At 50.5% G+C, this 19,171-nt stretch overlaps 20 non-coding genes and 3 pseudogenes across 20 annotated transcripts; all 23 read right to left on the bottom strand.

Moving 5' to 3' along the window:
- On the bottom strand, positions 1-111 carry LOC127140590 (uncharacterized; annotated as a pseudogene).
- A 558-nt stretch (positions 112-669) lies between these two features.
- On the bottom strand, positions 670-860 carry LOC127140594 (U2 spliceosomal RNA). The gene has a single exon (XR_007811083.1). It is a non-coding gene; the product is annotated as a U2 spliceosomal RNA (small nuclear RNA).
- A 181-nt stretch (positions 861-1,041) lies between these two features.
- On the bottom strand, positions 1,042-1,153 carry LOC127140605 (U5 spliceosomal RNA). Its single transcript, XR_007811093.1, has one exon. It is a non-coding gene; the product is annotated as a U5 spliceosomal RNA (small nuclear RNA).
- Positions 1,154-1,526: 373 nt separating this feature from the next.
- On the bottom strand, positions 1,527-1,690 carry LOC127140609 (U1 spliceosomal RNA). The gene has a single exon (XR_007811097.1). It is a non-coding gene; the product is annotated as a U1 spliceosomal RNA (small nuclear RNA).
- A 562-nt stretch (positions 1,691-2,252) lies between these two features.
- LOC127140597 (uncharacterized) lies at positions 2,253-2,462 on the bottom strand (annotated as a pseudogene).
- Positions 2,463-8,132: 5,670 nt separating this feature from the next.
- Positions 8,133-8,244, bottom strand: LOC127140604 (U5 spliceosomal RNA). Its single transcript, XR_007811092.1, has one exon. It is a non-coding gene; the product is annotated as a U5 spliceosomal RNA (small nuclear RNA).
- Positions 8,245-8,614: 370 nt separating this feature from the next.
- On the bottom strand, positions 8,615-8,778 carry LOC127140608 (U1 spliceosomal RNA). Its single transcript, XR_007811096.1, has one exon. It is a non-coding gene; the product is annotated as a U1 spliceosomal RNA (small nuclear RNA).
- A 559-nt stretch (positions 8,779-9,337) lies between these two features.
- Positions 9,338-9,529, bottom strand: LOC127140596 (U2 spliceosomal RNA). Its single transcript, XR_007811085.1, has one exon. It is a non-coding gene; the product is annotated as a U2 spliceosomal RNA (small nuclear RNA).
- A 181-nt stretch (positions 9,530-9,710) lies between these two features.
- On the bottom strand, positions 9,711-9,822 carry LOC127140603 (U5 spliceosomal RNA). The gene has a single exon (XR_007811091.1). It is a non-coding gene; the product is annotated as a U5 spliceosomal RNA (small nuclear RNA).
- Positions 9,823-10,191: 369 nt separating this feature from the next.
- LOC127140607 (U1 spliceosomal RNA) lies at positions 10,192-10,355 on the bottom strand. Its single transcript, XR_007811095.1, has one exon. It is a non-coding gene; the product is annotated as a U1 spliceosomal RNA (small nuclear RNA).
- Positions 10,356-10,917: 562 nt separating this feature from the next.
- On the bottom strand, positions 10,918-11,108 carry LOC127140593 (U2 spliceosomal RNA). Its single transcript, XR_007811082.1, has one exon. It is a non-coding gene; the product is annotated as a U2 spliceosomal RNA (small nuclear RNA).
- Positions 11,109-11,290: 182 nt separating this feature from the next.
- Positions 11,291-11,402, bottom strand: LOC127140602 (U5 spliceosomal RNA). The gene has a single exon (XR_007811090.1). It is a non-coding gene; the product is annotated as a U5 spliceosomal RNA (small nuclear RNA).
- Positions 11,403-11,777: 375 nt separating this feature from the next.
- Positions 11,778-11,941, bottom strand: LOC127140598 (U1 spliceosomal RNA). Its single transcript, XR_007811086.1, has one exon. It is a non-coding gene; the product is annotated as a U1 spliceosomal RNA (small nuclear RNA).
- Positions 11,942-12,505: 564 nt separating this feature from the next.
- LOC127140592 (U2 spliceosomal RNA) lies at positions 12,506-12,696 on the bottom strand. Its single transcript, XR_007811081.1, has one exon. It is a non-coding gene; the product is annotated as a U2 spliceosomal RNA (small nuclear RNA).
- Positions 12,697-12,878: 182 nt separating this feature from the next.
- On the bottom strand, positions 12,879-12,990 carry LOC127140601 (U5 spliceosomal RNA). The gene has a single exon (XR_007811089.1). It is a non-coding gene; the product is annotated as a U5 spliceosomal RNA (small nuclear RNA).
- A 375-nt stretch (positions 12,991-13,365) lies between these two features.
- LOC127140587 (U1 spliceosomal RNA) lies at positions 13,366-13,529 on the bottom strand. Its single transcript, XR_007811077.1, has one exon. It is a non-coding gene; the product is annotated as a U1 spliceosomal RNA (small nuclear RNA).
- A 563-nt stretch (positions 13,530-14,092) lies between these two features.
- On the bottom strand, positions 14,093-14,283 carry LOC127140591 (U2 spliceosomal RNA). The gene has a single exon (XR_007811080.1). It is a non-coding gene; the product is annotated as a U2 spliceosomal RNA (small nuclear RNA).
- A 183-nt stretch (positions 14,284-14,466) lies between these two features.
- On the bottom strand, positions 14,467-14,578 carry LOC127140600 (U5 spliceosomal RNA). The gene has a single exon (XR_007811087.1). It is a non-coding gene; the product is annotated as a U5 spliceosomal RNA (small nuclear RNA).
- A 381-nt stretch (positions 14,579-14,959) lies between these two features.
- On the bottom strand, positions 14,960-15,125 carry LOC127140589 (U1 spliceosomal RNA). The gene has a single exon (XR_007811079.1). It is a non-coding gene; the product is annotated as a U1 spliceosomal RNA (small nuclear RNA).
- Positions 15,126-15,697: 572 nt separating this feature from the next.
- LOC127140595 (U2 spliceosomal RNA) lies at positions 15,698-15,889 on the bottom strand. The gene has a single exon (XR_007811084.1). It is a non-coding gene; the product is annotated as a U2 spliceosomal RNA (small nuclear RNA).
- A 188-nt stretch (positions 15,890-16,077) lies between these two features.
- Positions 16,078-16,190, bottom strand: LOC127140606 (U5 spliceosomal RNA). The gene has a single exon (XR_007811094.1). It is a non-coding gene; the product is annotated as a U5 spliceosomal RNA (small nuclear RNA).
- Positions 16,191-16,564: 374 nt separating this feature from the next.
- Positions 16,565-16,727, bottom strand: LOC127140588 (U1 spliceosomal RNA). Its single transcript, XR_007811078.1, has one exon. It is a non-coding gene; the product is annotated as a U1 spliceosomal RNA (small nuclear RNA).
- Positions 16,728-17,291: 564 nt separating this feature from the next.
- On the bottom strand, positions 17,292-17,504 carry LOC127140599 (uncharacterized; annotated as a pseudogene).
- Between the last annotated feature and the right edge of the window lie 1,667 nt (positions 17,505-19,171).

Genomic DNA, 19,171 nt, shown 5'->3' with positions numbered 1-19,171 from the left:
ACTCCCACATTTGGGGAATTCGCAGGGTCAGCGCAACCGGAGTGCAATGGCTGAGCCTCGCCCGGGTGAACCACCTTCTTGATCATGGTATCTCCCCTGCCAGGTAAGTATGAGTTGGAGTCAGAGACGGTGGGGTCGGTTCCAGACACAGCACCCTGGCTGATGTGGCCCACACTGCACAATGCCAGAGTTCGGCGACATCAGCATTAGCTGACCCTCATCTGAGGCTTGTCCCCGAGGCGTTGCAAGCACTATACTGCAGTTTGACAAAGTTGCGCGGTGCACAAACTTTGCTGGTTTTATTGACTTTTCTCACCGGTCGGAGCTCGGCCCAGACAAACTGGAATGTGCCTGTTTTTTTTCAAAAAACAGTAATGCATAAGCCGTGTATGCTCCCGTCTCTAAAGGTCTGTTGGACACGTTATCCCTTATATAGAGAGAACTGCTTACTTTACCTTCTTTTCCAGCTGCAAAAGAGAGACGGTACACCCTGATCAACCTCCGGGGAAGGGAAAAATCAAGAGTGCACCACTAAGCGTACGACTCAGTAACCGCATCAGGGCTTTGAGCAACTTGTACCCTATCGATAAAGGAATGTGAGAAAAGCAAGGGACTCCCCTGGAAAAAACACCCCCCACAAAACTCTATAGTTACATTGCACGTTTCCAGAGAATGTGCACCGTACCTGGAGGTAATGCAATACCGGGTCGATGCGTGGAGTGGAAGGAGCAAGCCCCCGTTCCGGCTCCCTGATCCAAAAATCAATTTAATATATGGTCCCCGGGTAGGGGACGTATCAGATATTAAACTGATAAGAACAGATACTACACTTGATCTTAGCCAAAAGGCCGAGAAGCGATGAGTCCAAAGCGTTTCGTGTTCCGTCCAAGCTCTTGGCACGATCCTCTCTTGTCACGGTGCCCTGTTTTCAAGCCAGCCTAACAATGGCTGCTGCTTAGCACCCCCACCCAGTCTCCCCACTTTGCACCCCTGGTTCTTAGCGGAGACAGCCGTTTGACTTTTCACACACTCAAAGGGCTCAGCCTTACGGCCAAACCTACCAAAAATAGCTTAAACTCGTTGGCGTTCCTCTCCACGGAAGTCTTTAGTAAAAGGCGAAAGACTTGTGCGTTATGAAGAGAAACCAGAGTCAGTACGGCCTTCGCCTTGAGGGCAGCCGAGAACCCCAGTCGTCCCAGCCACCACCGTCACGGTAGGCCTCTCTTTGCGCCTGCCGCGTTCCAAATCCCAGATCGCACCCGTCAGCTACCCTGCCCCGTACTGTCACATGCGCTATCCAATGGGGTTTGCGGAGGGTTAGGCTTAGGCGGAAAGCCCCGCCTTTGGGGGCGGGGGCGGGGGCGGGGCATGTGTGCTTGTAACATACAGAAACGCCCACCAATCGTCACGGCCCGACAACAGCACCGACTCTGCAGTCGTAAAACTGGCATAGTTGGCAGCACGCTTTCACGCTTACGAGTAAAAGAAGCTACCCGGGACACCTTGTTTTCCTTTGACGTAGCGGTCAGGGGAGAGCGCGAACGCAGTCCCCCACTACCAGAAATTATGCAGTCGAGACTCCCACATTTGGGGAATTCGCAGGGGTCAGCGCAACCGGAGTGCAATGGCTGAGCCTCGCCCTGGGTGAACCACCTTCTTGATCATGGTATCTCCCCTGCCAGGTAAGTATGAGTTGGAGTTGTCAGAGACGGTGGGGTCGGTTCCAGACACAGCACCCTGGCTGATGGTGGCCACACTGCACAATGCCAGAGTTCGGCGACATCAGCATTAGCTGACCCTCATCTGAGGCTTGTCGCCGAGGCGTTGCAAGCACTATACTGCAGTTTGACAAAGTTGCGCGGTGCACAAACTTTGCTGGTTTTATTGACTTTTCTCACCGGTCGGAGCTCGGCCCAGACAAACTGGAATGTGCCTGTTTTTTTTCAAAAAACAGTAATGCATAAGCCGTGTATGCTCCCGTCTCTAAAGGTCTGTTGGACACGTTATCCCCTTCTATAGAGGGAACTGCTTACTTTACCTTCTTTTCCAGCTGCAAAAGAGAGACGGTACACCCTGATCAACCTCCGGGGAAGGGAAAAATCAAGAGTGCACCACTAAGCGTACGACTCAGTAACCGCATCAGGGCTTTGAGCAACTTGTACCCTATCGATAAAGGAATGTGAGAAAAGCAAGGGACTCCCCTGGAAAAAACACCCCCCACAAAACTCTATAGTTACATTGCACGTTTCCAGAGAATGTGCACCGTACCTGGAGGTAATGCAATACCGGGTCGATGCGTGGAGTGGAAGGAGCAAGCCCCCGTTCCGGCTCCCTGATCCAAAAATCAATTTAATATATGGTCCCCGGGTAGGGGACGTATCAGATATTAAACTGATAAGAACAGATTTTTTTTTTTTTTTTCCTCTTTATTGATACTCATTTCCATTTTCCATAGAAACTTTTGCATAATTAAAAAAAATACACCCTACATCAAAATACAACTTGTCAACAATTGTGGATAATCTGTAAAATCATAGTTAAGACAATGAAAACAGTACTTCTAAGAGGTTTTACAGATTAAAAAAAAAAAAACAACAAAGTTGTAAAGGAATATTTTAAAAGGGAGTGTATTTGTTAAAAGGTTCTCTTGTGCAGGAGCAGGGTGAGTCCCTACCCAGGGTTACTCACTCCGCTCCTCCAAACAGTAAGTCTCTCAGGATCCTGTCCTGGTGCTCATAGGAGATCCCCGCCCTCTCGCTCCTTCCCACCTTCCTCTCCCGGAGAGCCAGGCCGCCGCTGCTTTGACCTTTTCCCGTGTAGCTCCGGCTCCTTCGTCCAAATGGGCACAGAGGCGATTCTTCTTTGTGGCTGTGTCCTAGGCCTGCCGCCTGCAGCTTCGGCCACTTGGACCGTCGCTGCGGCCATCCGGATCACAGCCACGGGGGGCATCTGCATGTGCTTCCTTACCAGCAAGTTTCTGGAGGTCCACATGGCGTCTTTGATGGCGGCCAGGGTGAGCCACTGCTTGGCAAAGTCGTCTTTTTTGATTGCTTCCTGGCTCACCCCATAGAGCACCAGCTGTGCTGTAAGGACCTCCCTTGCTGGCAAGTATGGGAATTGTAAGGAGCCGGCCATTGCCCACTGGTCTACGGCAGCGCTGCACTCCCAGAGCAGATGCCTCACCGACTCAGGCGCGCCACAACCAGGTCGGGGGCAGGTTGAGAGCGCCGACATGCCCCGGGAGTGCATGACGGACCTGACCGGGAGGATCTCGTGAGCCACCATCCATGACAGGTCCCGGAGTCTGTTTGGAAGAGCGGGGTGGTTGACGTTGCGCCAAACTGTTGAGGGCTGGCCTAATGGAAGCCCGCGCACTGGACTCACTGGTTCCTGCTCCTGCACAACAGAAATCAACACACGGTGATTGGCTAAAACTTGCAGCTCCTCCTGCTCCAGGTTAAAATGCTTTAAAAACTTCTGAATAAAAGCATAGGCTGGTGGCAGGTTAAAGGACACAGGTACTTTAAGATCAGTGGGTAAAATCTTCAATCTTCTGAGATAAGAACCCATCCAGAATCGTGTCATTGCTGTGGTCTTAGGGTTTCTGGATGGGTCTGTAGCATATTTCACGTATAGCGCGACGTATCGGCTTCCTAAAAACAAGTGTAGGTCAGGTACTCCTTTTCCCCCTTTTTCTTTTGGCCTCCTCATCACGTCTCTCCTCAGTCTTTCCCACTTGGAGCCCCACAAAAAGTAAAAGATGGCTCGGTCAAGATCTAAAAGCACTCTCCTAGGAGGGATAAAAACGGAACTGATCAGTAAAAGCAAGGGTAAAATCACTGCTTTGATGATTAAAACCTTCCCTTCAATGGTCAGTCCTCTAAGTCCCCAGTATCCTAGTCTTTGCCTTACTTTTCCTACCACGTCTGGCCAATTTGTTTTCCCTCCCCCCTCCTTGTCAAATTTGACCCCCAGTATTCTCTGGTCAGTCTGTGTCACAGTCAGGGGGAGTCCTGTCATTTCAGTCGCCGTCCATGGCCCATAAAGTTGGGCTTGGGTCTTGCCTCTGTTGAGTTTTGACCCAGAGGCCCGTCCAAACCAGTCAGTCAAGTCCAGCGTCCTGTTGACAGATAAAAGGTCTGTGCATAAAACGTTCACGTCGTCCATGTATAAAACGCATTTAGTCTGAAGTCCCCCGCTCCCTGGGATTCCGATCCCATTGATTCGTTGGTCCCTTCTCAAGATCTGCGCCAGAGGTTCTATACAGATGACATAGAGGAGGGCAGATAACGGACAGCCCTGACGAACACCGCAGTTAATATCCACTGCTTTTGTCAGGTGCCCGTTAATAACAAATCTGCTGGTGATGCTCCGGTACAGCAATCCCACCCAAGCTATAAACCTTTCTGGAAATCCCATTTTTTGCAGTACCCGAAAGAGGTACTGGTGCGAGACCCGATCGAAGGCTTTTTCAAAATCTAAATTTAGTACTATTAGCCTGATGTTTCTGTCTCTCGCGTAACAGATGGTGTCTCGGATCAGTACGAGGCTGTCGGTGATCTTCCTCCCCGGAATGGCGCAGGCTTGATCTGGGTGAATCACCTCTTCTAAAAAATCCAGACATACGTGAGGCTAAAAGTTTGCAGTCAAAGTTTAAAAGAGTGATAGGTCTCCAGTTCTTCAAATCAGTCTTATCTTTGGCCTTGTGAAGGAGAGTCACTATCCCTATTCTAAAACTGTCAGGAAGTCGGTCTAGTCGTTCAAAACCCATAAAAACAGCAAGCAAATCAGGTGCTAAAATGTCCCAAAATGTCAAATAAAATTCCAGGGGAAGTCCATCTTGTCCTGGGGACTTCCCCTTCTTAAAACCTGTGATGCATTTATTTAACTCTAAAATCGTAAAATCTTGGGTTAAAAGCACGCTGTTTCTACTGTCCCGGTAATGAGGTTTAAAACTTCTGTCATGGTGTCTTTTTCAATAGGTTTCCTTTGGTACAATTTTCATAGTAGTTTTCAACAACTTGTTTAATTTCTTCTATTGTTTCTACTGTGCACCCATTTTCTTTTGTTAGTTTACAAACCGTTCCCCTTTTATTTATGATTTTCTTAAAAAAATACCTTGTGCACTTTTCCCCCTCTTCAATTTCTTGTTCCCTGCTTCTTAAAATGACACCTTTACTTTTGGTTTCTGCTAAAACCGACATCTCTGTTTTGACTTGTTTTATTTCCTCACTAAAATCCATTCCGCATTGTTGTAGTTTAAAATAGCGTTGTAGTCGTTTCTGCAGTCCCATCATGCGTCTATTTTCCCTACTCTTTTTTCTCTTCCCTGCCTGTCTAAAAAAAGTCTGGGTCTTTTCCTTCACCATTTCCCACCAGTGTGCGCATGTGTCGTAAAAGTCTTGAAGGGTCTGCCACTCTCTGTACTGCTCCCTGTATTGGTTGACTAAAACCTGGTCTTCTAAAAGGGAGCAGTTGAGTTTCCACAGACCACTTCCTGATGTCACACCCGAAGAGAGCAAAAGGGTGCAGGAAAGCATCAGGTGATCGGAAAAGAAAACAGGGGTCAATCTAGCATCGGTTGGTGGGCAGTCCCGTGTAAAAATATAGTCTATGCGAGAGGCTCTGGTGCCATCACCACTGAACCAGGTGAAGCCCTCCTCTCTAGGATGCATGGTTTTAAAACAGTCCTGAATTTTAAAATCCCTGCATATGCCCTGTAGTAAAAGTGATGCTTTATCAACTTTAAAATCTTGCCCTCCTCTTTTCCTGTCTTTCCTGCTTAAAATACAATTAAAATCACCCCCTACAACTAAAGGTTCCCTACCTAGCATGTGGAACTGCAGTTCTTCTAAAAGGTCATACCTGTCATTCCTGTCATTAAAGCCATAAATATTTAAGAGATTAAAATCCCTTCCCCTAAAAGTCAAGTGTGCTAAAAGTGCCCGACCGTTTCTCACCACAGTGCTGCCCTTCACCAGAACCTGAGGATTTTTGATTAAAATGGCCACTCCATCATTTTTGTTGTAATTTGATCCACTCCATATTGATGTATATGGCCACAACTCCTCCCACTGTCTGTAGTGTTTTAAAAACGGAATGCCACATTCCTGTATTAAAAACACATCTGACTTAAAGGAAACAAGATAGGATAAAATACTCTGGGCTCTAACTCGCGACTTCACACTTCTCACATTGACGGTTGAGAAGGTGAGAGTCATGAGTATGGTTTAAAAACAACAGGTATGAAATTTTAAAAGGACTATACAAGGAATTTCAGAGATAAAATGGCAGTCAGATAATCTGCTGTGAATGGAGCTCTTCCTTCACTCTTACAGGTGAAGAGTAAGGGGGTTTAGCTCCAGTCCCCGGATGGACTCTGGGGGTTGGTCTAGGCTGCAACCTTGCATTTAGTTTTGAGTCCTTAGGGGTTGATTGCAGAGCTATTGTTAAAAATGAGACCTCATTTGGTGAATCGGAGGGGAAGACTCTGGGCTCCTCCACAGATGAACTGTCTGAGAGAGTCCCAACTCTTCCCCTCTTCTCTGAGAATACAGGAGACTCAGAGGACAATTCTGATGCCGGCCTCTTTGTTTGCTGGGCGTTGGGGGGGAGGCATCCTCGCTATCAGTCTGCAATTGGCCTTCCTCATTATCTGAACTAGCTCCGCCCTCTACCTGCATTGCCCCATCCTCTCCAGAACTCTCTGTTGATGGGGCTGTTGCAGGCCCCTCCCTTTCTCCCGCCTCATCTGATTCCACTCCTCCAATCACAGGATTTGGCGGGAGATTTGAATTTTCCGGCCCAGCCTCTTCAATTAGCTCTCTAACTGCCTGGCCTGGTCCACCATTTTGCCCACTTGCTTTTGCTGCCTTTACTTTGTTGGCAAAAGATTTGGGGCAATCTCTGAAGAGGTGGTTTGATTCTCCACATAGATTGCATTTTCTGCCATTGGTGCACTCCTCAAAGGTGTGCCCAATTTCTCTGCATTTCCCACAGACAGTCTGCTGACAAGCTTCGGCCAGGTGCCCGTGCTCACCACACTTGCGGCAGAGCTTGGGCTGACCCTGGTAATGGATGTAGCCCCTGTTTTCTCCCAGAACTATCATGGATGGCAGATGTTTTAGGCCTTGGAAGCCCTGGGGGTCCTGCCATTGTTGAATGGGGACCCTCCAAGCGCAGTTCCAAATGCCATCCTCATCTCTCACTTTGGTAGCCTGGCCTTTAACAGTGCAATATCTTCCCAGCCACAAACAAATGTCCTCTGCATTCACTGTTTCATTGAACATTCTGACAATAACCGTTTTTAAGGCATTGTCAGTCAGTTTCTCCACACTGAAGGCAGAAAACTGGGGTTTAACATTTTCAAAACGTGTCCAAAACTCTCTTAGCAGAGCTGCTGAACGGAAACTCACATCAAAGCCTTTACCAAAAGGCAAGGTCAGTATACAGTTCAGATCATTTGGTGTGAAACCCAAGGCTTTTTGGACTAGCTTCCTGGAGAAGTCCAGTCTGGACATCCCCAGGAGTTTACCCTCTCTCTCCACGAAATTTAAACGAACGCTGTGGTGCCTCCGCATGCCGGCATGGGTGGCCGACATGATGGAGGCACCACAAGCTAAAAAAGTGCTTAAAACAATAAAACCAGTAAAAGATCAATCCGATAAGTAAGAATAATGAAAAACAATAAATAACACAAGAGACAAAGAGTACTTACCTGATCGGCCTGGTCAAGATGTTACAACCTGCAGAGAACAGGTAAAATAGCTCTCTCAGCCAATGAATTCCTATTTGTTAAAGATTTTCAATTACTGGAAAATTGAAATGCTTTAAACAAGGAACATTTAGAAATATCCTCCCAAGCACTGATAAAACCGATGCCACGACAGACAAGGATTTTAACCACCAACAGGAGGCGATCGCAGTCTTAGCCAAAAGGCCGAGAAGCGATGAGTCCAAAGCGTTTCGTGTTCCGTCCAAGCTCTTGGCACGATCCTCTCTTGTCACGGTGCCCTGTTTTCAAGCCAGCCTAACAATGGCTGCTGCTTAGCACCCCCACCCAGTCTCCCCACTTTGCACCCCTGGTTCTTAGCGGAGACAGCCGTTTGACTTTTCACACACTCAAAGGGCTCAGCCTTACGGCCAAACCTACCAAAAATAGCTTAAACTCGTTGGCGTTCCTCTCCACGGAAGTCTTTAGTAAAAGGCGAAAGACTTGTGCGTTATGAAGAGAAACCAGAGTCAGTACGGCCTTCGCCTTGAGGGCAGCCGAGAACCCCAGTCGTCCCAGCCACCACCGTCACGGTAGGCCTCTCTTTGCGCCTGCCGCGTTCCAAATCCCAGATCGCACCCGTCAGCTACCCTGCCCCGTACTGTCACATGCGCTATCCAATGGGGTTTGCGGAGGGTTAGGCTTAGGCGGAAAGCCCCGCCTTTGGGGGGCGGGGGCGGGGGGCATGTGTGCTTGTAACATACAGAAACGCCCACCAATCGTCACGGCCCGACAACAGCACCGACTCTGCAGTCGTAAAACTGGCATAGTTGGCAGCACGCTTTCACGCTTACGAGTAAAAGAAGCTACCCGGGACACCTTGTTTTCCTTTGACGTAGCGGTCAGGGGAGAGCGCGAACGCAGTCCCCCACTACCAGAAATTATGCAGTCGAGACTCCCACATTTGGGGAATTCGCAGGGGTCAGCGCAACCGGAGTGCAATGGCTGAGCCTCGCCCTGGGTGAACCACCTTCTTGATCATGGTATCTCCCCTGCCAGGTAAGTATGAGTTGGAGTTGTCAGAGACGGTGGGGTCGGTTCCAGACACAGCACCCTGGCTGATGGTGGCCACACTGCACAATGCCAGAGTTCGGCGACATCAGCATTAGCTGACCCTCATCTGAGGCTTGTCCCCGAGGCGTTGCAAGCACTATACTGCAGTTTGACAAAGTTGCGCGTGCACAAACTTTGCTGGTTTTATTGACTTTTCTCACCGGTCGGAGCTCGGCCCAGACAAACTGGAATGTGCCTGTTTTTTTTCAAAAAACAGTAATGCATAAGCCGTGTATGCTCCCGTCTCTAAAGGTCTGTTGGACACGTTATCCCCTTATATAGAGGAACTGCTTACTTTACCTTCTTTTCCAGCTGCAAAAGAGAGACGGTACACCCTGATCAACCTCCGGGGAAGGGAAAAATCAAGAGTGCACCACTAAGCGTACGACTCAGTAACCGCATCAGGGCTTTGAGCAACTTGTACCCTATCGATAAAGGAATGTGAGAAAAGCAAGGGACTCCCCTGGAAAAACACCCCCCACAAAACTCTATAGTTACATTGCACGTTTCCAGAGAATGTGCACCGTAGCTGGAGGTAATGCAATACCGGGGTCGATGCGTGGAGTGGAAGGAGCAAGCCCCCGTTCCGGCTCCCTGATCCAAAAATCAATTTAATATATGGTCCCCGGGTAGGGGACGTATCAGATATTAAACTGATAAGAACAGATACTACACTTGATCTTAGCCAAAAGGCCGAGAAGCGATGAGTCCAAAGCGTTTCGTGTTCCGTCCAAGCTCTTGGCACGATCCTCTCTTGTCACGGTGCCCTGTTTTCAAGCCAGCCTAACAATGGCTGCTGCTTAGCACCCCCACCCAGTCTCCCCACTTTGCACCCCTGGTTCTTAGCGGAGACAGCCGTTTGACTTTTCACACACTCAAAGGGCTCAGCCTTACGGCCAAACCTACCAAAAATAGCTTAAACTCGTTGGCGTTCCTCTCCACGGAAGTCTTTAGTAAAAGGCGAAAGACTTGTGCGTTATGAAGAGAAACCAGAGTCAGTACGGCCTTCGCCTTGAGGGCAGCCGAGAACCCCAGTCGTCCCAGCCACCACCGTCACGGTAGGCCTCTCTTTGCGCCTGCCGCGTTCCAAATCCCAGATCGCACCCGTCAGCTACCCTGCCCGTACTGTCACATGCGCTATCCAATGGGGTTTGCGGAGGGTTAGGCTTAGGCGGAAAGCCCCGCCTTTGGGGGGGCGGGGGCGGGGGCATGTGTGCTTGTAACATACAGAAACGCCCACCAATCGTCACGGCCCGACAACAGCACCGACTCTGCAGTCGTAAAACTGGCATAGTTGGCAGCACGCTTTCACGCTTACGAGTAAAAGAAGCTACCCGGGACACCTTGTTTTCCTTTGACGTAGCGGTCAGGGGAGAGCGCGAACGCAGTCCCCCACTACCAGAAATTATGCAGTCGAGACTCCCACATTTGGGGAATTCGCAGGGGTCAGCGCAACCGGAGTGCAATGGCTGAGCCTCGCCCTGGGTGAACCACCTTCTTGATCATGGTATCTCCCCTGCCAGGTAAGTATGAGTTGGAGTTGTCAGAGACGGTGGGGTCGGTTCCAGACACAGCACCCTGGCTGATGGTGGCCACACTGCACAATGCCAGAGTTCGGCGACATCAGCATTAGCTGACCCTCATCTGAGGCTTGTCCCCGAGGCGTTGCAAGCACTATACTGCAGTTTGACAAAGTTGCGCGGTGCACAAACTTTGCTGGTTTTATTGACTTTTCTCACCGGTCGGAGCTCGGCCCAGACAAACTGGAATGTGCCTGTTTTTTTTCAAAAAACAGTAATGCATAAGCCGTGTATGCTCCCGTCTCTAAAGGTCTGTTGGACACGTTATCCCCTTCTATAGAGGGAACTGCTTACTTTACCTTCTTTTCCAGCTGCAAAAGAGAGACGGTACACCCTGATCAACCTCCGGGGAAGGGAAAAATCAAGAGTGCACCACTAAGCGTACGACTCAGTAACCGCATCAGGGCTTTGAGCAACTTGTACCCTATCGATAAAGGAATGTGAGAAAAGCAAGGGACTCCCCTGGAAAAAACACCCCCCACAAAACTCTATAGTTACATTGCACGTTTCCAGAGAATGTGCACCGTACCTGGAGGTAATGCAATACCGGGTCGATGCGTGGAGTGGAAGGAGCAAGCCCCCGTTCCGGCTCCCTGATCCAAAAATCAATTTAATATATGGTCCCCGGGTAGGGGACGTATCAGATATTAAACTGATAAGAACAGATACTACACTTGATCTTAGCCAAAAGGCCGAGAAGCGATGAGTCCAAAGCGTTTCGTGTTCCGTCCAAGCTCTTGGCACGATCCTCTCTTGTCACGGTGCCCTGTTTTCAAGCCAGCCTAACAATGGCTGCTGCTTAGCACCCCCACCCAGTCTCCCCCACTTTGCACCCCTGGTTCTTAGCGGAGACAGCCGTTTGACTTTTCACACACTCAAAGGGCTCAGCCTTACGGCCAAACCTACCAAAAATAGCTTAAACTCGTTGGCGTTCCTCTCCACGGAAGTCTTTAGTAAAAGGCGAAAGACTTGTGCGTTATGAAGAGAAACCAGAGTCAGTACGGCCTTCGCCTTGAGGCAGCCGAGAACCCCAGTCGTCCCAGCCACCACCGTCACGGTAGGCCTCTCTTTGCGCCTGCCGCGTTCCAAATCCCAGATCGCACCCGTCAGCTACCCTGCCCCGTACTGTCACATGCGCTATCCAATGGGGTTTGCGGAGGGTTAGGCTTAGGCGGAAAGCCCCGCCTTTGGGGGGCGGGGGGGGGGGCTGGGGCATGTGTGCTTGTAACATACAGAAACGCCCACCAATCGTCACGGCCCCGACAACAGCACCGACTCTGCAGTCGTAAAACTGGCATAGTTGGCAGCACGCTTTCACGCTTACGAGTAAAAGAAGCTACCCGGGACACCTTGTTTTCCTTTGACGTAGCGGTCAGGGGAGAGCGCGAACGCAGTCCCCCACTACCAGAAATTATGCAGTCGAGACTCCCACATTTGGGGAATTCGCAGGGGTCAGCGCAACCGGAGTGCAATGGCTGAGCCTCGCCCTGGGTGAACCACCTTCTTGATCATGGTATCTCCCCTGCCAGGTAAGTATGAGTTGGAGTTGTCAGAGACGGTGGGGTCGGTTCCAGACACAGCACCCTGGCTGATGGTGGCCACACTGCACAATGCCAGAGTTCGGCGACATCAGCATTAGCTGACCCTCATCTGAGGCTTGTCCCCGAGGCGTTGCAAGCACTATACTGCAGTTTGACAAAGTTGCGCGGTGCACAAACTTTGCTGGTTTTATTGACTTTTCTCACCGGTCGGAGCTCGGCCCAGACAAACTGGAATGTGCCTGTTTTTTTTTCAAAAAACAGTAATGCATAAGCCGTGTATGCTCCCGTCTCTAAAGGTCTGTTGGACACGTTATCCCCTTCTATAGAGGGAACTGCTTACTTTACCTTCTTTTCCAGCTGCAAAAGAGAGACGGTACACCCTGATCAACCTCCGGGGAAGGGAAAAATCAAGAGTGCACCACTAAGCGTACGACTCAGTAACCGCATCAGGGCTTTGGAGCAACTTGTACCCTATCGATAAAGGAATGTGAGAAAAGCAAGGGACTCCCCTGGAAAAAACACCCCCCACAAAACTCTATAGTTACATTGCACGTTTCCAGAGAATGTGCACCGTACCTGGAGGTAATGCAATACCGGGTCGATGCGTGGAGTGGAAGGAGCAAGCCCCCGTTCCGGCTCCCTGATCCAAAAATCAATTTAATATATGGTCCCCGGGTAGGGGACGTATCAGATATTAAACTGATAAGAACAGATACTACACTTGATCTTAGCCAAAAGGCCGAGAAGCGATGAGTCCAAAGCGTTTCGTGTTCCGTCCAAGCTCTTGGCACGATCCTCTCTTGTCACGGTGCCCTGTTTTCAAGCCAGCCTAACAATGGCTGCTGCTTAGCACCCCCACCCAGTCTCCCCACTTTGCACCCCCTGGTTCTTAGCGGAGACAGCCGTTTGACTTTTCACACACTCAAAGGGCTCAGCCTTACGGCCAAACCTACCAAAAATAGCTTAAACTCGTTGGCGTTCCTCTCCACGGAAGTCTTTAGTAAAAGGCGAAAGACTTGTGCGTTATGAAGAGAAACCAGAGTCAGTACGGCCTTCGCCTTGAGGGCAGCCGAGAACCCCAGTCGTCCCAGCCACCACCGTCACGGTAGGCCTCTCTTTGCGCCTGCCGCGTTCCAAATCCCAGATCGCACCCGTCAGCTACCCTGCCCCGTACTGTCCACATGCGCTATCCAATGGGGTTTGCGGAGGGTTAGGCTTAGGCGGAAAGCCCCGCCTTTGGGGGGCGGGGCGGGGGCTGGGGCATGTGTGCTTGTAACATACAGAAACGCCCACCAATCGTCACGGCCCGACAACAGCACCGACTCTGCAGTCGTAAAACTGGCATAGTTGGCAGCACGCTTTCACGCTTACGAGTAAAAGAAGCTACCCGGGACACCTTGTTTTCCTTTGACGTAGCGGTCAGGGGAGAGCGCGAACGCAGTCCCCCACTACCAGAAATTATGCAGTCGAGACTCCCACATTTGGGGAATTCGCAGGGGTCAGCGCAACCGGAGTGCAATGGCTGAGCCTCGCCCTGGGTGAACCACCTTCTTGATCATGGTATCTCCCCTGCCAGGTAAGTATGAGTTGGAGTTGTCAGAGACGGTGGGGTCGGTTCCAGACACAGCACCCTGGCTGATGGTGGCCACACTGCACAATGCCAGAGTTCGGCGACATCAGCATTAGCTGACCCTCATCTGAGGCTTGTCGCCGAGGCGTTGCAAGCACTATACTGCAGTTTGACAAAGTTGCGCGGTGCACAAACTTTGCTGGTTTTATTGACTTTTCTCACCGGTCAGAGCTCGGCCCAGACAAACTGGAATGTGCCTGTTTTTTTTTCAAAAAACAGTAATGCATAAGCCGTGTATGCTCCCGTCTCTAAAGGTCTGTTGGACACGTTATCCCCTTCTATAGAGGGAACTGCTTACTTTACCTTCTTTTCCAGCTGCAAAAGAGAGACGGTACACCCTGATCAACCTCCGGGGAAGGGAAAAATCAAGAGTGCACCACTAAGCGTACGACTCAGTAACCGCATCAGGGCTTTGAGCAACTTGTACCCTATCGATAAAGGAATGTGAGAAAAGCAAGGGACTCCCCTGGAAAAAACACCCCCCACAAAACTCTATAGTTACATTGCACGTTTCCAGAGAATGTGCACCGTACCTGGAGGTAATGCAATACCGGGTCGATGCGTGGAGTGGAAGGAGCAAGCCCCCGTTCCGGCTCCCTGATCCAAAAATCAATTTAATATATGGTCCCCGGGTAGGGGACGTATCAGATATTAAACTGATAAGAACAGATACTACACTTGATCTTAGCCAAAAGGCCGAGAAGCGATGAGTCCAAAGCGTTTCGTGTTCCGTCCAAGCTCTTGGCACGATCCTCTCTTGTCACGGTGCCCTGTTTTCAAGCCAGCCTAACAATGGCTGCTGCTTAGCACCCCCACCCCAGTCTCCCCACTTTGCACCCCTGGTTCTTAGCGGAGACAGCCGTTTGACTTTTCACACCACTCAAAGGGCTCAGCCTTACGGCCAAACCTACCAAAAATAGCTTAAACTCGTTGGCGTTCCTCTCCACGGAAGTCTTTAGTAAAAGGCGAAAGACTTGTGCGTTATGAAGAGAAACCAGAGTCAGTACGGCCTTCGCCTTGAGGGCAGCCGAGAACCCCAGTCGTCCCAGCCACCACCGTCACGGTAGGCCTCTCTTTGCGGCCTGCCGCGTTCCAAATCCCAGATCGCACCCGTCAGCTACCCTGCCCCGTACTGTCACATGCGCTATCCAATGGGGTTTTGCGGAGGGTTAGGCTTAGGCGGAAAGCCCCGCCTTTGGGGGGCGGGGGCGGGGCGGGGGCTGGGGCATGTGTGCTTGTAACATACAGAAACGCCACCAATCGTCACGGCCCGACAACAGCACCGACTCTGCAGTCGTAAAACTGGCATAGTTGGCAGCACGCTTTCACGCTTACGAGTAAAAAGAAGCTACCCGGGACACCTTGTTTCCTTTGACGTAGCGGTCAGGGGAGAGCGCGAACGCAGTCCCCCACTACCAGAAATTATGCAGTCGAGACTCCCACATTTGGGGAATTCGCAGGGGTCAGCGGCAACCGGAGTGCAATGGCTGAGCCTCCGCCCTGGGTGAACCACCTTCTTGATCATGGTATCTCCCCTGCCAGGTAAGTATGAGTTGGAGTTGTCAGAGACGGTGGGGTCGGTTCCAGACACAGCACCCTGGCTGATGGTGGCCACACTGCACAATGCCAGAGTTCGGCGACATCAGCATTAGCTGACCCTCATCTGAGGCTTGTCCCCGAGGCGTTGCAAGCACTATACTGCAGTTTGACAAAGTTGCGCGGTGCACAAACTTTGCTGGTTTTATTGACTTTTTCTCACCCGGTCGGAGCTCGGCCCAGACAAACTGGAATGTGCCTGTTTTTTTTCAAAAAAACAGTAATGCATAAGCCGTGTATGCTCCCGTCTCTAAAGGTCTGTTGGACACGTTATCCCCTTCTATAGAGGGAACTGGCTTACTTTACCTTCTTTTCCAGCTGCAAAAAGAGAGACCGGTACACCCTGATCAACCTCCGGGGAAGGGAAAAATCAAGAGTGCACCACTAAGCGTACGACTCCAGTAACCGCATCAGGGCTTTGAGCAACCTTGTACCCTATCGATAAAGGAATGTGAGAAAAGCAAGGGACTCCCCTGGAAAAAAACCACCCCCCACAAAACTCTATAGTTACATTGCACGTTTCCAGAGAATGTGCACCGTACCTGGAGGTAATGCAATACCGGGTCGATGCGTGGAGTGGAAGGAGCAAGCCCCCGTTCCGGCTCCCCTGATCCAAAAATCAATTTAATATATGGTCCCCGGGTAGGGGACGTATCAGATATTAAACTGATAAGAACAGATACTACACTTGATCTTAGCCAAAAGGCCGAGAAGCGATGAGTCCAAAGCGTTTCGTGTTCCGTCCAAGCTCTTGGCAGCGATCCTCTCTTGTCACGGTGGCCCTGTTTTCAAGCCAGCCTAACAATGGCTGCCTGGCTTAGCACCCCCCCACCCAGTCTCCCCACTTTGCACCCCTGGTTCTTAGCGGAGACAGCCGTTTTGACTTTTCACACACTCAAAGGGCCTCAGCCTTACGGCCAAAACCTACCAAAAATAGCTTAAACTCGTTGGCGTTCCTCTCCACGGAAGTCTTTAGTAAAGGCGAAAGACTTGTGCGTTATGAAGAGAAACCAGAGTCAGTACGGCCTCGCCTTGAGGGCAGCCGAGAACCCAGTCGTCCCAGGCCACCACCCGGTCACGGTAGGCCTCTCTTTGCGCCTGCCGCGTTCCAAATCCCAGATCGCACCCGTCAGCTACCCTGCCCCCGTACTGTCACATGCGCTATCCAATGGGGGGTTTGCGGAGGGTTAGGCTTAGGCGGAAAGCCCCCGCCTTTGGGGGCGGGGCGGGGGCATGTGTGCTTGTAACATACAGAAACGCCCACCAATCGTCACGGGCCCGACAACAGCACCGGACTCTGCAGTCGTAAAACTGGCATAGTTGGCAGCACGCTTTCACGCTTACGAGTAAAAGAAGCTACCCGGGACACCTTGTTTTCCTTTGACGTAGCGGTCAGGGGAGAGCGCGAACGCAGTCCCCCACTACCAGAAATTATGCAGTCGAGACTCCCACATTTGGGGAATTCGCAGGGGTCAGCGCAACCGGAGTGCAATGGCTGAGCCTCGCCCTGGTGAACCACCTTCTTGATCATGGTATCTCCCCTGCCAGGTAAGTATGAGTTGGAGTTGTCAGAGACGGTGGGTCGGTTCCAGACACACAGCACCCTGGCTGATGGTGGCCACACTGCACAATGCCAGAGTTCGGCGACATCAGCATTAGCTGACCCTCATCTGAGGCTTGTCCCCGAGGCGTTGCAAGCACTATACTGCAGTTTGACAAAGTTGCGCGTGCACAAACTTTGCTGGTTTTATTGACTTTTCTCACCGGTCGGAGCTCGGCCCAGACAAACTGGAATGTGCCTTTTTTTTTTTTCAAAAAACAGTAATGCATAAGCCGTGTATGCTCCCGTCTCTAAAGGTCTGTTGGACACGTTATCCCCTTCTATAGAGGGAACTGCTTACTTTACCTTCTTTTCCAGCTGCAAAAGAGAGACGGTACACCCTGATCAACCTCCGGGGAAGGGAAAAATCAAGAGTGCACCACTAAGCGTACGACTCAGTAACCGCATCAGGGCTTTGAGCAACTTGTACCCTATCGATAAAGGAATGTGAGAAAAGCAAGGGACTCCCCTGGAAAAAACACCCCCCACAAAACTCTATAGTTACATTGCACGTTTCCAGAGAATGTGCACCGTACCTGGAGGTAATGCAATACCGGGTCGATGCGTGGAGTGGAAGGAGCAAGCCCCCGTTCCGGCTCCCTGATCCAAAAATCAATTTAATATATGGTCCCCGGGTAGGGGACGTATCAGATATTAAACTGATAAGAACAGATTTTTTTTTTTTTTTTTTTTCTCTTTATTGATACTCATTTCCATTTTCCATAGAAACTTTTGCATAATTAAAAAAAATACACCCTACATCAAAATACAACTTGTCAACAATTGTGGATAATCTGTAAAATCATAGTTAAGACAATGAAAACAGTACTTTTAAGAGGTTTTACAGATTAAAAAAAAACAACAAAGTTGTAAAGGAATATTTTAAAAGGGAGTGTATTTGTTAAAAGGTTCTCTTGTGCAGGAGCAGGGTGAGTCCCTACCCAGGGTTACTCACTCCGCTCCTCCAAACAGTAAGTCTCTCAGGATCCTGTCCTGGTGCTCATAGGAGATCCCCGCCCTCTCGCTCCTTCCCACCTTCCTCTCCCGGAGAGCCAGGCCGCCGCTGCTTTTGACCTTTTCCGTGTAGCTCCGGCTCCTTCGTCCGAAATGGGCACAGAGGCGATTCTTCTTTGTGGCTGTGTCCTAGGCCTGCCGCCTGCAGCTTCGGCCACTTGGACCGTCGCTGCGGCCATCCGGATCACAGCCGGGGGCATCTGCATGTGCTTCCTTACCAGCAAGTTTCTGGAGGTCCACATGGCGTCTTTGATGGCGGCCAGGGTGAGCCACTGCTTGGCAAAGTCGTCTTTTTTGATTGCTTCCTGGCTCACCCCATAGAGCACCAGCTGTGCTGTAAGGACCTCCCTTGCTGGCAAGTACGGGAATTGTAAGGAGCCGGCCATTGCCCACTGGTCTACGGCAGCGCTGCACTCCCAGAGCAGATGCCTCACCGACTCAGGCGCACCACAACCAGGTCGAGTTGAGAGCGCCGACATGCCCCGGGAGTGCATGACGGACCTGACCGGGAGGATCTCGTGAGCCACCATCCATGACAGGTCCCGGAGTCTGTTTGGAAGAGCGGGGTGGTTGACGTTGCGCCAAACTGTTGAGGGCTGGCCTAATGGAAGCCCGCGCACTGGACTCACTGGTTCCTGCTCCTGCACAACAGAAATCAACACACGGTGATTGGCTAAAACTTGCAGCTCCTCCTGCTCCAGGTTAAAATGCTTTAAAAACTTCTGAATAAAAGCATAGGCTGGTGGCAGGTTAAAGGACACAGGTACTTTAAGATCAGTGGGTAAAATCTTCAGTCTTTGAGATAAGAACCCATCCAGAATCGTGTCATTGCTGTGGTCTTAGGGTTTCTGGATGGGTCTGTAGCATATTTCACGTATAGCGCGACGTATCGGCTTCCTAAAAACAAGTGTAGGTCAGGTACTCCTTTTCCCCCTTTTTCTTTTGGCCTCCTCATCACGTCTCTCCTCAGTCTTTCCCACTTGGAGCCCCACAAAAAGTAAAAGATGGCTCGGTCAAGATCTAAAAGCACTCTCCTAGGAGGGATAAAAACGGAACTGATCAGTAAAAGCAAGGGTAAAATCACTGCTTTGATGATTAAAACCTTCCCTTCAATGGTCAGTCCTCTAAGTCCCCAGTATCCTAGTCTTTGCCTTACTTTTCCTACCACGTCTGGCCAATTTGTTTTCCCTCCCCCCTCCTTGTCAAATTTGACCCCCAGTATTCTCTGGTCAGTCTGTGTCACAGTCAGGGGGAGTCCTGTCATTTCAGTCGCCGTCCATGGCCCATAAAGTTGGGCTTGGGTCTTGCCTCTGTTGAGTTTTGACCCAGAGGCCCATCCAAACCAGTCAGTCAAGTCCAGCGTCCTGTTGACAGATAAAAGGTCGG

Source organism: Lates calcarifer, unplaced genomic scaffold (assembly GCF_001640805.2).
Source record: "Lates calcarifer isolate ASB-BC8 unplaced genomic scaffold, TLL_Latcal_v3 _unitig_4945_quiver_3608, whole genome shotgun sequence".
NCBI classification, from domain to species: domain Eukaryota; kingdom Metazoa; phylum Chordata; class Actinopteri; family Centropomidae; genus Lates; species Lates calcarifer.
Note: the sequence above shows the minus strand (reverse complement) of the source record. Positions and strands in the feature narration are given on the sequence as shown.